This window comes from Salvia splendens, chromosome 9 (genome assembly GCF_004379255.2).
Source record: "Salvia splendens isolate huo1 chromosome 9, SspV2, whole genome shotgun sequence".
Classification (NCBI taxonomy): Eukaryota; Viridiplantae; Streptophyta; class Magnoliopsida; order Lamiales; family Lamiaceae; genus Salvia; species Salvia splendens.
The window spans coordinates 12,739,167-12,756,280 of record NC_056040.1 but is presented as its reverse complement, the minus strand read 5'-3'; positions in this window follow the sequence as shown (position 1 = coordinate 12,756,280).

Here is a 17,114-nt window from a genome sequence, read left to right as displayed (position 1 = left end):
GGCCGAAATGGCAAAATCGCTTCTTTTTTTATAATAGGACTTCGGCTTCGGACTTTTCCTGGAGAGGGCCGAAGTCCGTTATTCCTCATCCTCGGGTAGAACCGTTGGACGAGCTCGAGGCCGAGCTCAATAAGATTCCCATGATTAGGAAGCAGTACTCGGAGTCTGAGCTCGTCAAGGGCGACTTCGTGTTCGACTCCTCGTCTTCGGACGAAGAGACTGAGGGTGAGGATTTCTTTTTTATGCATTACTGCCTTGACGACGAAAATTAACCTTGTTTTCTTGCTTTTTGGCAGTGAACTTGCTAAACAAGCTCGGTCGCAAATCCTCCGAATCTAAGGAACCGGAGAGGCCGAAAACCACCAGCTCGGCGTCTGATGCCGAGAAGAATCCGAAGAGGCAAAAGACCTCTTCGGATCCAAAGAAGCCGGAGTCGACTTCGGCAAATAGGAAGGGGAAGACCCAGAAGCCCCCAAGAGCGCCGGAGAAAGACGTGGTCTTGGCGCCTCCTTCGGAACATATCTGTGAGCCCTTTTTATGGCCCACGGACTTCGCCGAGGTGAATTCTCTTCTTGATTTTCTGGCCTTGCTTTTTTCCTGTATTTTTTGTGGCCCCTCGGTTGACTTTTTCCTTTTTCCATTTTCAGAGGAACGATATGCTCTCCAAGCTCGTCGCCGTTGAACTCTCCAAAGCGTCCAACGATTATGCTGAGATGCAGAGGAAGTTGGCGGCTGCTCGTCACCAGGCCGAACAGGCTAAGGCAGACTTTGAGAAGGCCAGAGCTGCTAGGATCTCGGCCCAGGATGAAGCCCAGTTTGCCAAAAACCAGCTCGTCATCCAGCGAGAGCAGACGAAACGGAGGGATGCTGCCGCCGTGGTTGCCCAAGGGGAGGTTCTTCGTGCTTTCGCGGAGAAACTCTTTCTGAGCAATCAATTTTCGGCCTTTGTCGGTGATCTGCTGAAACTGATGACCGATAATGCCGAGCAGGGGCCCGAAGTCGTCCTGCCGCTGTACGGCCGAGAGATAGCAGCTCGTCTCCAGAGTCTGCCGCTCCTTGAGGAGCTTGCTTCGTCCTCGGTCCTGCTTTCTGCTGACCGAGTTCGTAGTTGCCGAGCTGACCGGGACGAGAATATGGAGGCTATCTTTGCCTCCTTAGGGCCAGTTTCGCCCGCTCCAATTTTCCACGGAGAGGGTGAGACCGAGCAGCTTGATCAGCAGACCGGAGACGGGCAGGCCGAGCAAGAGGTGCTGCTGATCGGTGATGGGGGCACCGAGCAGGCTGGGGGGAGCAGGGAGGCCGAGGCTGAAGCTGAGGCAGACAAGGAGAAGGAAGCTGAACCTCACCGAGGAGCCGGAGACGAAGCTGGCGGAGTATGATTTCGTCTCCCTTCTCTTGGTTTAGTTTCTTCCTTCTTGTAAAATGGCCTTGAAGCCCTCGTGTAAAAATTTTTTTTCTTATGAATGAAAAAATTCTTCTTTCTGCACTTGTGTCTTCGTATAGCTTTTCGTACTCTCTTTTACTCCTGTTGTGGTTTACTACCTGCTCAGTAAACTGAAATGCCGAACTGACATAGGCTGCTTTGTATTCTTAACTCTTAAGGAGCTGGAGGTACTTCACTGGAAGCGGCTGTACTCTTCCGCTTTAGACGAAGCTGAGAAAAAAGCCATAGCTGACCAGATGAAGAATGACGAACTCTTGGCTTGTTTAGTGAAGCTGGAGGCCGACAATAAGGACTTAGAGTCCGAAAAGAAAGATCTGGAGGCCGAGCTGAACACTGCCGTCGCTGAGAGGACTGCGTACGAGGATTTCATCTGCAGGCGCGGGGGAATGACCATCTCTGAAGTTCAGGAACAAGTTGACGAACTGTGGGAGGAATATCATGTACTCCGGAGGAACAATGCGCTGGAGAGCTCGGCTTGCCAACAAGTCGTGAAATCATTGCGGCGCTGGGCTTCTCGGTACGACATCATTCTTTCCCGGCGTCCCTCAATCGAGAGATTCCTTAGGCATTTCCCGCCAACAGATGGTCGCACTCCAGCTCAAACCCCTGATTCACTTGCTCAAGACCCTACTCCAAGTCAGCAACGAACTCAGGAGCAACCGGAAACGTCAAGACGAGAACGGACTCAGGAGCAACCGGAAACGTCAAGACGAGGACGGACTGAAGTTCGTAGAGGAGCTGTGATTATGAGTGAGCAAGATCAACAAATGCTTCGTGAAGAGACTCTTTGCCGCCGAGGTGCCAGAGCTTCCCGGGCTCAGGGAAGAGGCGGTAGGTCGATTAGAGCATCTCGTCGACCGGCTTATTCTTCAGCTGCCCGGAATGACCGAACTCGGCTTCACGAGGATTTTGTGAATAGATGGCTCAACTTTAGCAACCAGGGACAGTAGAATAGTCCTTTGTAATGGCGTAACGCCTTCTTGTAGGGCAACAGAATTATATGCCGAACAAGATTTAATAAATGAAATTTTCATTTCGCTTCTATCACTGCATATTTACAGCTCAGCGAAAAAATTTCATCGTGCTCGTCCTCGGTCTTATGAAGTAAACTTCTTTGACCGGACTCGTCCTCGGTCTTATGAAGTGAGCTTCTTTGACCGGACTCGTCTTTGGTCTTATGAAGTAAACTTCTTTGACCGGACTTGGTCCTCGGTCTTATGAAATAAACTTCTTTGACCGGACTCGTCTTTGGTCTTATGAAGTAAACTTCTTTGACCGGACTTGGTCCTCGGTCTTATGAAATAAACTTCTTTGACCGGACTCGTCTTTGGTCTTATGAAGTAAACTTCTTTGACCGGACTCGTCTTTGGTCTTATGAAGTAAATTTCTTTGACCGGACTAAGCTTGTGTCCTAATTTGGCGAGTTTTATCGCTCGGATCGGACTTTCCCTTGTCCTAATTTGGGGATCGGACTTTCCCTTGTCCTAATTCGGCGAGTTTTATCGCGTGGATCGGACTTTCCCTTGTCCTAATTCGGCGAGTTTTATCGCGTGGATCGGACTTTCCCTTTGTTGCAGTTCGTTTCAGACGGACTGCTTGTTTCTTAAGCTGAATTGTGGTCTTGTATCCTCCTTAGAAGCTTGGACTCACAATCGTTGGCTTATATATGTTCTAAAAAGGGGATCAGCCTTCGAAGAACAAGATACCTCAGTAACATTTGTAAGAGACGACACGCACATAGACAGACAAAACGCACATAGACAAACAAAACGCACATAGACAAACAAAACGCACAAGTAAAAAACAAAGAAAGCACATACCCCTAGGACCGAACTAGACACAAGACTGACTGACCGGACTGTCTCTTACAAATGGAACTTCATGAGGTTGGAAATGTACCATGTTCGGGGTACTTGTTCTCCTGACATGTGAGTCAATTTATAAGACCCTTTGCCGAGGACTTCTGACACCCGATATGGACCTTCCCATGTGGGTTCGAGTTTGCCCAGCTTTTCTGCTCGGCTTACTTCGTTGTTTCTCAAGACGAGATCTCCCACTTGAAATTGCAGCTTTTTCACCTTTTGGTTATAATACCGGGCTACTTGCTCCTTGTACTTGGCTGCTTTTATGCAGGCTAATTCTCTTCTTTCTTCGGCCAGATCTAGTTCGGCTCTCAGTCCGTCATCATTCATTTCTGAGGAGAAATTTAGAGTTCGGGGACTGGGTACGCCGATCTCAACTGGAATCACGGCTTCAGTGCCGTACACCATCGAGTTCGGCTCCGGTGTGACTTCGGTCATTTCGCCTGCCTCTGACTCCGGCTGCTGTGATTGCTATGTTTGATGGTGCCGATCTGATTGCTCGGCACTTTTAAGCGCAATCTGCAAACACTCGCTCTTTTTTGATCACCTCGGATGACCGCTATCCCTCCTTTAGTGGGGAAGGAGTTCGGCGAGGAAGCCTCTGATCGCTATGATCGGGCTTCTTTTTGTCTTCTCTAGATGAGTTGTCTAAAGACCGTTTTCGACGGTCTGCCTCATCAGCACGAGAAAACTGGTCCGCAATGTCCCACATTTCTTGAGCTGTTTGCGGACTGCATTCCACGAGCTTTCTGTAGAGAGCTCCGGGCAGGATTCCATTTTGGAATGCCGAAATGACAAGTAGATCATTGAGATCATCTACTTGTAGGCATTCCTTGTGGAATCTCGTCATAAAGTCGCTGATCTTTTCGTCACGACCTTGACGTATAGAAAGCAGCTGAGCCGAAGTGATTCGGGCTTCCGCTTTCTGAAAGAACCTCCTGTGGAAAGCATCCATTAGATCTCGGTAAGATCTAATGCTGCCTTTGGGGAGGCTATCGAACCACCTTCTTGCGTTCCCGATAAGCAGCTCGGGAAACAGCTTGCACATATGGACCTCATTGAGACCCTGGTTCGCCATGTTATACTGATAGCGTCCCAGGAAGTCATGAGGATTCACTAACCCGTCATAAGTCATTGACGGAGTTCGGTAGTTCTGTGGCAAGGGAGTTCGGGTGATATCGTCCGAGAACGGAGTCTTCAATGCTCCGTACATGGCGAACCCGACATCTCTTCGGTATGGAGGAGATAGAGTTCTCCTGTGATTCCGGTACCGAGGAGGAACAGGAACATGTCGGGGTTGAGGATTCTTCTTCCTGGAAGACACGGCACTACTGCGGTAGTGACTTTCATGTCTGGATGAGGAGGGAGAATCCACCGTTTTCGTCTCAGGCTTTTGGCCTGTTTGCAGGAATGTTAAGAATTCATCCTGCTTCTCGGCCAAAAACAACTTGACAGCCTCGTTCAAATCGGGCTGCTGGGAAGACTCGGTGCGATGAGTCTTTGAGCGGCTTGTTCCTTCTCCGTGAGAACTGGAAGTAGATTTCTCCCGAGGCTGTTTTCCAGATCTGCGGGCTGGACTAGCTTCCTCATGGTTATCACGGACGGAAGCACGGGTATTATGTGATCTGGTATGCATTTTTTTGGTGGAAGAGGATCAAAAACTCGCTTTTATCACAGATTTGGTTCTCTGTTTCCCACAGACGGCGCCAGTGATGGTTGGGCGAATTTTTGATGGTAGTAAATGCAGGTAATGAATATAGATCACGACACAAGGAATTACGTGGTTCGATTTACTGAGGTAAATCTACGTCCACGGGAAGAAAGGAGGGCAAGATTGTATTGCTTGATCTGGTTTTTCAGCTTACAAATACAGACTTGCTATATGATATTTGATGTCTAGAGAGCTCTCCCCTAGTCTATCTGATCTAAGTTCTATTTATACATTGAACTAAGATCGTGGCTTGCATCACCACTAACTAGGTCGTGGCTTACATCACCACTAAGTAGGTCGTGGCTTACATCATCAGTAATTAGGTCGTGGATGTCGTGGAGGTCGTGAGATCCTGCATGGGTCCACTATCTCTTTGTTTGGTCCGCTATCCTGCATGAGATCCTGTATGAGTTGACACCACTATCTCCCAGTTCGGTCGAATAATGAGACCGAACTGCTGAACTATTGCCGAGCAGCTTTTGCCAATCTGAGAGTAGAGCTTGGTTGGTCGGCTTTTACCGAGCTGTAGGCTGGGGCCGAACTCTTTGGTAATGCCGAACTGATACTCTTCCTTGGAGACCGAACTGCTGAGCTATTGCCGAGCAGCTTTTGCCAATCTGAGAGTAGAGCTTGATTGGTCGGCTTTTACCGAGCTGTAGGCTGAGGCCGAACTCTTTGGTAATGCCGAACTGATACTCTTCCTTGGGCTTTGGGCTGATGGGCCGTCACTGCTATTGGGCTTGTTTAGTACGTACCCCATCACTACCATTTTGATGGCCCATGGAATGACCCATAACTGAACTGCTCTTTGGTTTCTTATCGGAATTAGACTCAGTAGGGTATGAAGAATTGAGTTGGTTATTCCCAAGTAGGCGATTGCCGGCCATTGTTCCTTGTATCAAAATTCGGCTAATTTAACTGATAGTTTGTATGATGAATATTGGATAGTTGATGAGAAATATAGGTTCAAGTGTCTGCTATTTATAGGGAGTGCTATTTATTTTTCAAATGTGGAACTTAAAGAGGAAGTATGTTAAGAAATTAAGGTGTAAATTAACATGGAAACTGTGGTCTTATGTAGCGGAGTATAATTATGCAAATATAAACATGGCGCTCTCTCTCTCTGACACACATACACACAAATACATTTCCTTGAGGTCATGAGGTGGTGGCTGTGTGGTTAGGAGGTTTGAAGAGATTTCACACATACACACACACACACACACAGATACATTGTAGTAGTAGTTGTAGTTGTAATTGTGAGGTCATGCATTTGTATAATTGTATGAGGTGGCTGTGGTTAGAGAGTAATACAAGAAATTTGAATACATGGCGTGGGTTGATTTGGTGAATATACTTGTACAAGGAGTTGTATTTTATTTATGAGGGGGTTGAATATTCGACAAGGGCTACTAGGCATTGAAAATTTCCTTCTAAACGAAAAAAAATCTAAGAATGAAAAAACTATACTAAATTAAATGCCGACTTAAATTTCACGTGCTGTTTAGGCAATGTCTTTCGCATTATGCTTGAGCTTCTGGGCAACTAATTAACTTTGAAATATGAGGTCTAATTAAGTTCATAATTTGATTAAGAAGTGTCATCCTCATCCATGTGCATATGTCCTTTTCTGGTCAAAATTAATTTGGGTCACCACATAATTTTTTCTTTGTATTTTATTGCTTGCAAAAGCCCACCAAATCTAAACGGGGCCCTTAAACTTTCTAACTATCAAGGTCAACATAGAAGTTGACGTATATATAATATGCTTATGACAAAAAAATAATGCTATGATTATTTGTTGTTATTTGAACACCTACATCTCATCCTTATCGTATTCTTGAATCATACCATCTTAATATTCACAAATTACGTTCCATAATTTGTATATACTACATGACATACGTAATACTACATTCGATTTCGAAATCAATTAGCTACCAAGACTATGATGCAAACTTTTGAGTTGGTTGTCAATTATGCCTAAATGTCACATATCTTTTCTTTGACTTAATTTGTAGGATTCCTTTAATTAAATAGACCGTGTACAAATCGAATATAAGTAGTACATTACATTTTGCATTTAATTGGGTCAAGAAGATTAAAGTCAACAAGAACTGCACGAAATTTATCAAATGTACAACTCGACCTACGTGTCTGGGTGTATTTGTTTAATGGTAGGTATGCAAACGTATGTTTGATACAGACAAAACAGAAGAACTCATCCCAAAAGACTAGTCTGTTAGGAGAGAGAGCTCATTTAGTCTATATACCCCACATCGGTTACCCTACATCAGTTGTTCTCACAACCGATGTGGGAATTGAGTCCGTAACATTCGACCCTTCTTTAAGGGCCAACGTCCTCGTTGGTCATGGTTGGTTCTTTGCCAGACCACCACTCCGAGTTCTCGTTGGTCACGGCCACGTTGGTCACGGCGGATTCTTTGCCCGGCCACCACTCCGTGGGTCACCACTCCGAGCGGTCCCAAACGCACTCGTTGGTCACGGCGAGTTCGTTGCCCGGCCACCACTCCGAGCCGTTTGGGCTCTCAATAAGAGCAACAATTGATACAGACAAAACAGGAGAACTCATCCCAAAAGACTAGCCTGTTAGGAGAGAGAGTCCATTTAGTATATATACCCCACATCAGTTGTTCTCACAATCGATGTGGGAATTGAGTCCGTAACAATGTTCGTATCCTAGTATTAGCGTGTCTATTATCTAAGACAAATTAAATGTCTTAGATTAACTGATTTATTTAAATTATTTGTTCACTTACACTGAAATCATATTTTCCAACAATATGTCATGAGTGCTTGAGGCAAAATGCACCATTAAATTTCGGTATTTATTTTTTTATTTCATTACATTTTTATGTACGAGTAATTTATAATTTAATAAAGTCTTATTATACTTTTGTTCTGATTGGATCGGTTTTTACTTAGCAAAAGTATGAACTTTTCTGGGAAGTATCATAGTACATTATAAAATGGACATTAATTGTGAGTCTGTGTGAATGCGTTTGGAGGTGTTAGATAGATCAAATAATTAGGTGGCATATATCTATATATATTATGTAAATGGACATTATTATCTTATGTTTTTGTCCCACGCTTATATATTTTCTTTTTCACAAGTCTCATGAACCATCCAATTTTAAAATTAAAAAACTTGCATAATTGATGATTCAATAAATGTTTATGGGACTCTTAACTATTTTCCAATTTTTTAATATTTTGAAATATTTACATAATTTATTGAGTGAGTATAAGTGTAACACTTAATTTTGTTTGTCTTCTCAGACACACCATCCAATTTATAACTATTTTTTTGACTTTGCACATTATCAGCGTGTTAATTCATACATACAATTTAATGATATTTGTAAATGGCAAACCCATTATAATGGGATTGCATTTAATGGGATGTTGGGGATTCAAAGGTTATGCACATTGGCATACGCGGAGCTTGGACTGGACTATTGACAATTTGTTACCCCAAAAAAAATCGCATCCACATCTATTCATCGCCAGAAATTGCATCCGTAAATATATACTACTACTATTACACTGGCTTGATAATTATCGTATTTAAAAATTGAAACTTTTGTCACCGATGTGATTTGAATTCATCAACACCACAAATTCATTTAAAAAAGTAATAACCGTAGATGTTCATGATTTACGAATTGAAAATACAGTGCGTACACACTTTCTTTTATAAAATGCATTTTTATTTTATCCGATCCTGGGTAGGAACTAGGGATCCTAATGTCGCATATCCTATGACTTATGAGCTCTTAGAATTCTTATTTTTTTACCATGAAATTATATTTACGTTAGCACCTGCCACCTCTATCTATATCATTCAGTAAATATATAGAAGGTTAGGTGAGTTTTTGAGCTAATTATAATTTTGCGATTAGAATTCTTATTTTTCTTTTCTATAGGTATAGTATTAGAACCACCGCTAAGCAAAAAATCTGTCATGTTTACGTTTTACCAGATTTCTGCTGTGTAATACCAATAACTATTCTATTATCCGTTGTGCAAAGAAGCTGGTTTAACCTCCGAGGTTTGAAGTTTTATAAAGACCAATTGATACAGATTAAACATGAGAACTCATCCCAAAAGACTAGCCTGTTAGGAGAGAGAGCTCATTTAGTCTATATACCCCACATTAACCTGTTAGGATAGAGAGCTCATTTAGTCTATATACCTCACATCAGTTGTTCTCACAATTCGACCCTCCTTTAAGGGCCAACGTCCTCGTTGATCATGACTGGTTCTTTGCCAGGCCACCACTCCGAGTTCTCGTTGGTCACGGCCACGTTGGTCACGACGGATTCTTTGCCCGGCCACCACTCCGTGGGTCACCACTCCAAGCGGTCCCAAACGCACTCGTTGGTCACGGCGAGTTCGTTGCCTGGCCACCACTCCGAGTGGTTTGGGCTCTCAATGAAAGCACCATTGATACATACCAAATATGGGAACTCATCCCAAAAGACTAGCCTGTTAGGAGAGAGAGAGCTCATTTAGTCTATATACCCCACATCAGTTGTTCTCACAACTGATGTGGGAATTGAGTCTGTAACACCAATTCACATAGTAATTTATTGAAGCCATCAATGAGAAGAAATTTTCTACTATATGTTTCAATTGTTTTCCTTTCTTTGGTAGCAGTATCTAAAGTCTAAACCTAATTTTGAGCTTAGATTAATGCATGTTCTTAATGTTTTATTCATAGTTTTAGCGGCAATTGACCTTATAATAATGGAAGTAGTCTTACGGAAAATGGTTGTGAGATTCCAATTAGTATATTTTCAAACTTACTGAAAGTAGTCTTATGGGAAATGAATATGAGATTCCATTTATATTTTATTAAACTTAAAATATAGGGATAATCTCGTAATTTTTCGAATAAAATAAATTAGTACTACATGTTTATAAATGATATGCCGCCACCATATTAGTAGAAAATCTTACTAAGAAACATGACATAAAATTTGATTCTTCATTCTGTCATATGCTATCATTATATCGTACCAAAATTTGTAGTAAGTACACTATTTTGTTTTTTGGATTGGGGCAGCAAAACTAATTATAGTAACGACCTTTTTTGTGTATATATTCTTCATGGATAGTTACATGCATTATCGCCACCCAAAACTAAGTATGTTAGAGATTATGCTTGATTATGCACTTCCCTATTTTGATCCAATTTAAATCTCAAGATTACATTGTAAATCATTGCAATAGTCAACGCATCCAAAATATTCCTATCACTCAAAAATAATATTATATGCAGGTGTTCAACAAGAAATTCACATCATGCCATCTTTTTGTTCATCCAAAATTTGTATTTCTTCATGTGAAAATCTTCCAACATCACACACACACACACACAGAGAGAGAGACATAGAGAGTATTGTAATAACACAGGGAATAAAAATCACACACATATATATAAGTACTAGGAAATAAAATTTACATATATTTTGAAGGTAGAAAAGATAGAGGTTGAAAAAGAGGTGAAAAGAAGAAAGACAGACTAATGGATACCAAAAATGCATATGGTAGAATATAATAAGAAATGGGTATGATTACGTCGTCTTCTTCTTCTTCTTGGTGTTGGTGTTGGTGCTGCTTCCGATGATTCGAACATCTTTGCCGTCGTTGGAGTGTGTTGATGTTGATGATGAAGCTTGATTTTTGTGATAGACATTATCCGCAGCAGTTGCACGATTATCATAAGTAATGCTATTGCTACCATTTTGATGAAGCGTGGCATGAGCCATAGCTGCATCGCTCTGTGGTTTCTTATTGGAATTATTGGACTCACTAGGGTTTGAAAAATCGAATTTATTATTCCCATATAGGTTCTCTCCCATTCTTTTTTATACCAATTCGGCTAATTTAATGAGTATATGATGATGAATATTGGATATGTAGTTGATGGGAATTGTTGTTTCTAGTCTTGCTATTTATACTATCTAGTTAGGGCCAGTTTATTGTAGTGGTAGTAGTACTTATTTTTTTTAAATGGTTAGTATTATGAAACTTAAAGAGGAAGAATCTTATGAAAATAAGTAAATTAACATGGAAAATGTGGTCTTATGTAGTGGTGTAGTATATATAATGTATAATTATGCAAATATAAAGATGGCGGTCCCCCCCCCCTCTTCTCACACACACATACATATACACACACACATGAGAAAAATATACATTTTATATGTTTTTGTGAGGATATGCATTTCCATGATTGGCTGTGTGGTTGGGGGGGTTTGAATTAAAGGGATTTCACAAGGTTAGATAGTAATACACGAAATTTCGTGAGTATATGTTGAAATATACTTCTCTTATAATACTACTATTTTGTTGTGATCAGCCAGTTGAATAATCAAGATAGGACTCCAACAAGTAGCATTGTCAATTTCCTTTTAAATCATGAAAAGCAAATTAAAGAATTTAAAAACAAATGCCGATTTAGTTAAAATGTCACATGCCTGTTTAGGCAATGTCTTTTGCATTAATAGTGATGAATCCGCGAATTTTTGATGTTAGTAAATGCTGGAAAATACAGATCACGACACAATGAATTTACGTGGTTCGATTTACTGAGGTAAATCTACGTCCACGGGAAGAAAAGAGGGCAGAGTTGTATTGCTTGATCTGTTTTTTACAGCTTACAATACAGACTTGCTATTTGATCTTTTATCTCTAGAGAGCTTAACAGAACTTAACCTTATCTATCTGATCTAGGTTCTATTTATACATTGAACCAAGATCGTGGCATGCAGCACCATTTACTAGGTAGTGGATGTCGTGGAGATCGTGGCGATCTTGCATGGGTCCACTATCCTGCATGAGTTAATGACTGCTTGACACCACTAAATAGATCGTGGGTGTAGTGGAGGTGGAAATCCTGCATGAGTCCACTATCTCCTAGTTCGGTCGAATACTGAGACCGAACTGCTGAATTATTGCCGAGCAGCTTTTGCCGATCTGAGAGTAGAGCTTGATGCCGACCTGAGAGCAGAGTTTGATTGGTTGGCTTTTACCGAGCTGTAGGCTGGGGCCGAACTCTTTGGTTGTGCCGAACTGATCTCTTTAGTCATGCCGAACTGATACTCTTTCTTGGGCTTTAGGCTGATGGGCTTGTTTAGTACGTACTCCATCACTACCCCTCCCGAAAAGCGAAGTGAATCACTTCGGCATTCTGGATAAAGGTACGGGGTAAGTTGATGTTTGTCCTCGGTCTTATGAAGTGAACTCTTCTTTGACCGGACTTGGTTTGTGTCCTAATTTGGCGAGTTTTATCGCTCGGATCGGACTTTCCGTTGTCCTAATTTGGGGATCGGACTTTCCCTTGTCCTAATTCGGCGAGTTTTATCGCGTGGATCGGACTTTCCCTTGTCCTAATTCAGGCAAGTTTTATCGCGTGAATCAGACTTTTGTTGCAGTTCGTTTCAGACGAAGTGCTTGATTTTTAAGCCGAATTGTGGTCTTGTATCCTCTTTAGAAGCTTGGACTTCACAATCGTTGGCTTATTGCAGTTCGTTTTAGACGAACTGCTTGTTTAAGCTGAATTGTGGTCTTGTATCCTCTTTAGAAGCTTTGACTCACAATCGTTGGCTTATTATATGTTCTAAGAAGGGGATCAGCCTTCGAAGAACAAGATACCTCAGTAACATTTGTAAGAGACGACACGCACAGAGACAGACAAAACACACAGAGACAAACAAAAAGCACATAGAGACAAAAACGCACAGAGACAAACAAAGACCAAGCAAACCAAATAAAGCACATTGACCGAACAGGACTCAAGACTGACTGACCGGACTGTCTCTTACAAATGGAACTTCTTGAGGTTGGAAATGTGCCATGTTCGGGGTACCTGTTCTCCTGACATGTGAGCCAATTTGTAAGACCCTTTGCCGAGGACTTCTGACACCCGATACGGACCTTCCCATGTGGGTTCGAGCTTGCCCAGCTTTTCTGCTCGGCTTACTTCGTTGTTTCTCAAGACGAGATCTCCCACTTGAAATTGCAGCTTCTTCACCCTTTGCTTATAATACCGGGCTACTTGCTCCTTGTACTTGGCTGCTTTTATGCAGGCCAATTCTCTTCTTTCTTCGGCAAGATCTAGTTCGGCTCTCAGTCCGTCATCATTCATTTCTGAGGAGAAATTTAGAGTTCGGGGACTGGGTATGCCGATCTCCACCGGAATCACGGCTTCAGTGCCGTACACAAGACTGTACGGAGTTTCACCGTTGGAGGTTGTGGGTGTAGTTCGGTAGGACCATAGGACTTGAGGGAGATTTTCTACCCATTGTCCTTTGGCTTGTTCTAACCGAGCTTTTAACCCTTTCACCAGGATACGATTTGTTACCTCCGTTTGTCCGTTTGCTTGTGGATGAGAGACCGAAGTGAACCGCTGTTGAATATTCAGCTCTTGGCACCAATTCTTGAACGTCTTGTCGGTGAACTGAGTCCCGTTATCCGAGATGAGGATGTGGGGTATGCCAAATCGGCACACTATATTCTTCCAGACGAAATCCAATGCCTTTGAGCTCGTTATCGCAGCTAATGGTTCAGCCTCCACCCACTTCGTGAAGTAGTCCACGGCAACGATAAGGAATTTCATTTGCCGAGGAGCTTGAGGAAGTGGTCCCACTATGTCTATGCCCCATTGCATGAAAGGCCAAGGGCTTTGCATAGTGTATAGATCGGTCTGCGGCATCCTTGGGACATTTGCATGAATTTGGCACTTCGTACACTTCTTGACGAGCTGCACTGCCTCTTGTACCATGGTTGGCCAATAATATCCCCATCTCAGAACTTTTTTAGCTAAAGCTCTGGCTCCGATGTGGCTACCGCACGATCCTTCATGAACTTCTCTGAGGATGTAGTCCGTCTCTTCTGGTCCTACGCACCGCAATAACGGCTGGAGGTAAGACTTTCTAAAGAGGACTCCTTCATGAAGTTCGTACCGAAGTGCTCGGCACGTGATCTTCCGAGCTTCTCTCTTATCCTCGGGCAATTGTCCTTGATCCAGATACTGCAAGATCGGCGTCATCCAGTTCGGCGAGCTGGATACTGAATGTACCTCGGCTTCATCAATGCTTCGATGCATTAATTCTTCCGCCTTTGAGCTCGGAGCTGAGGCCAACTTACTTAAGGTATCTGCTCGGCTATTTTCCGCTCTGGGAATGCGGATTATCCGAAAATAGGAGAAACTTCGGCTGATGCTTTGCGCTTTGTCCAAATACTTCTTCATTCTCTCGTCACGAGCTTCACTTGTACCCAACATGTGATTTACTATGACTTGTGAATCACAATGGACTTTGAGAGATTTGACGAGCAGACTTTGCGCTAACTGGAGTCCGGCCAGGAGGGCTTCGTACTCGGCTTCATTATTAGTAGTGGGGAATAGGAACCGAAGTGAGTAGGTTACCTCGTGTCCGTCGGGAGCGACAAGTAAAATACCAGCTCCACTTCCCATCTTGTTTGAAGCTCCATCTACGAATCCGCTCCAGCAGTCCGGCGGCTCTACTTCGGATTCCAAGGGCTGTGCTAGTTCGGCATTGGCAGAATTCTTCTGTTTGGCAATAACAGGAATTGCTTGATCGAACTTTGCTTCTGCAAGAAAATCTGCCAAGGCTTGTCCCTTGATGGCTTTCCGAGGTAGATATTCAATTGTGTGCTCTCCCAACTCTATAGCCCACTTGGCGATTCTGCCTGATGCTTCTGGTTTGGTCAACACTTGCCGAAGTGGCAGATCAGTTAAGACGCATACCTTGTGAGCATAGAAGTATGGCCGCAGTCTCCTTGCTGCATTTACTAATGCCAGAGCAATCTTTTCCAGAGGTTGATACCTTGTTTCTGGACCTCTTAATGCTCGGCTTGTAAAGTAGATGGGAAGCTGCTTTAGGCCTTCTTCTCGTACAAGCACCGCGCTGATGGTTTGATCCGATGCCGCTAAGTATAAGAATATTACTTCGGCTTCGGTTGGAGCAGAGAGAATAGGAAGCTCGGCTAGATAACTTTTGAGCTCGTCAAAGGACTTTTTCTGCTCGGCTCCCCACTCGAACTTTGGTGCCTTTTTTAACACTTTGAAGAACGGCAATTGCTTTTCGGCTGCTTGGGAAAGGAATCTATTCAATGCGGCTAGACATCCAGTTAGTCTTTGCACATCGTGTATGGACTTCGGCATCGCCATGTTCTGAATAACTTGAACTTTTGAGGGATTTGCCTTGAGTCCGTCCTTTGAAACCCAACAACCCAGAAATTTTCCCGAATCTACCAAAAAGGTACATTTTTGGGGGTTGAGTTTGAGGTTGGCTTTTCGGAGTACGTCGAGGGTGGATTTGAGGTTGTCTTCGTACTCCGAAGTGCTTTTGCTTTTGACAACTATGTCGTCGACATACACTTCAACCTGTTTTCCGATTAGGTGCCGAAAAAGCTTGTCTACCATCCTTTGATAAGTGGCTCCGGCATTCTTTAAACCGAATGGCATCTTTTTATAAGCGAAAATGCCGAAATCGGTAATGAAAGCTGTTTTCGGAGCGTCACTCTCATCCATCAACACTTGGTGATATCCTTTGTATAAATCAAGAAAACAGAAAATTTCGAAGCCGATCAAAGCTTCTACTTTTTTATCTATATTCGGAAGGGGATAGCAATCTTTAGGACAGTGCTTGTTTAGATCGGTAAAATCTATGCACATCCGCCATCCTCCTTCTTTTTTCTTGATCATCACAGGATTGGCCACCCAAGAAGGATATTTCACCTCGAATAGTACATCCGCTTTTAGTAATTGGCGGACTTCGTCATGGATGACTTGGATTCTTTCTGCCGCAAAGAGTCTTTGCTTCTGTTTTACTGGCCGGATTGAAGGATCAATATTTAACCGATGAGTGATTACCTCGGGGGGTACTCCGGTCATGTCCAACGGAGACCATGCAAAGACATCTTTGTACTCCTTGAGGAGCTGAATGGTCTTTTCCCGGAGTAGAGGCGTTCCTGCGAAGCCGATCTTGACCGTTCTGGATGGATCATCTTCGTATAACTGAACGGTCATTGAGTTCGGCTCTGAAGTGACTTCGGTCATCTCGCTTGCCTCTGACTCCGGTTGCTGTGATTGCTATGCTTGATGGTGCCGAACTGATTGCTCGGCACTTTTAAGCGCAATCTGCAGACATTCTTTTGCTCTCTTTTGATCACCTCGGATGACCGCTATCCCACCTTTAGTGGGGATCTTGATGGTGAGGTGATAAGTAGAGCAAACGGCCCGAACTGTGTTGAGCCAGTCTCTCCCCAGGATGATGTTGTACGGGGACCGAGCTTTCACCACAAAGAACTCGATCATCGTATTGGAGCTTGTAGGCGCTTTTCCCACCGTGATCGGAAGGCTGATAATACCTTCAGGGCGGGTGTCCTCCTGGGCGAAACTTTTCAGAGGAAGTGGAGCCGGACTGAGCCGAGCTGGATCCACTTCCATTTTATCGAAACATTCTTTAAAAAGAATGCTGACTGACGCTCCTGTATCCACAAATACTCTGTGGATCAGTTTGTTTGCCACTCCGGCTTGAATGACAATAGCGTCTTGGTGAGGAGAGATGGCTGGGACGGGATCGGCATCTGAAAATGTAATCACTTCGTCTTTCTTCAGCCTTTTATGTGTTGGCTCCTCTTGATTGGAACCTCTGCGTTCTGCTTTTAGGGACGACTTAGTCTTCCCGGCAGGGGAGAGCATCAATAGTCTGGATTACTCCATCATATTGCGGCTCGTCGTCGTCTTCGGGATCCTCATGCCTTTTCGGATCCTGAGGATTGCAGTTCGCACCTCTCTGCCTTTTGTTCTTTTTCGGCTGCTTGCTTTGGTATTTTTTTAACGTTCCTGTTTTCACAAGAACATCAATACCTGCAGCCAAATTTCGGCACTCCTCGGTATCGTGACCGTGGGCTTGATGGAAGGAGCAATATTGATCCTGAGGTCGCCGCGCGGCTGATTTCGTCATCCGCTTTGGTTTTTCGAACATATCGGAATGTAGTTCGAAAATTTCCGCTCTTGACTTGTTTAATGGTACGA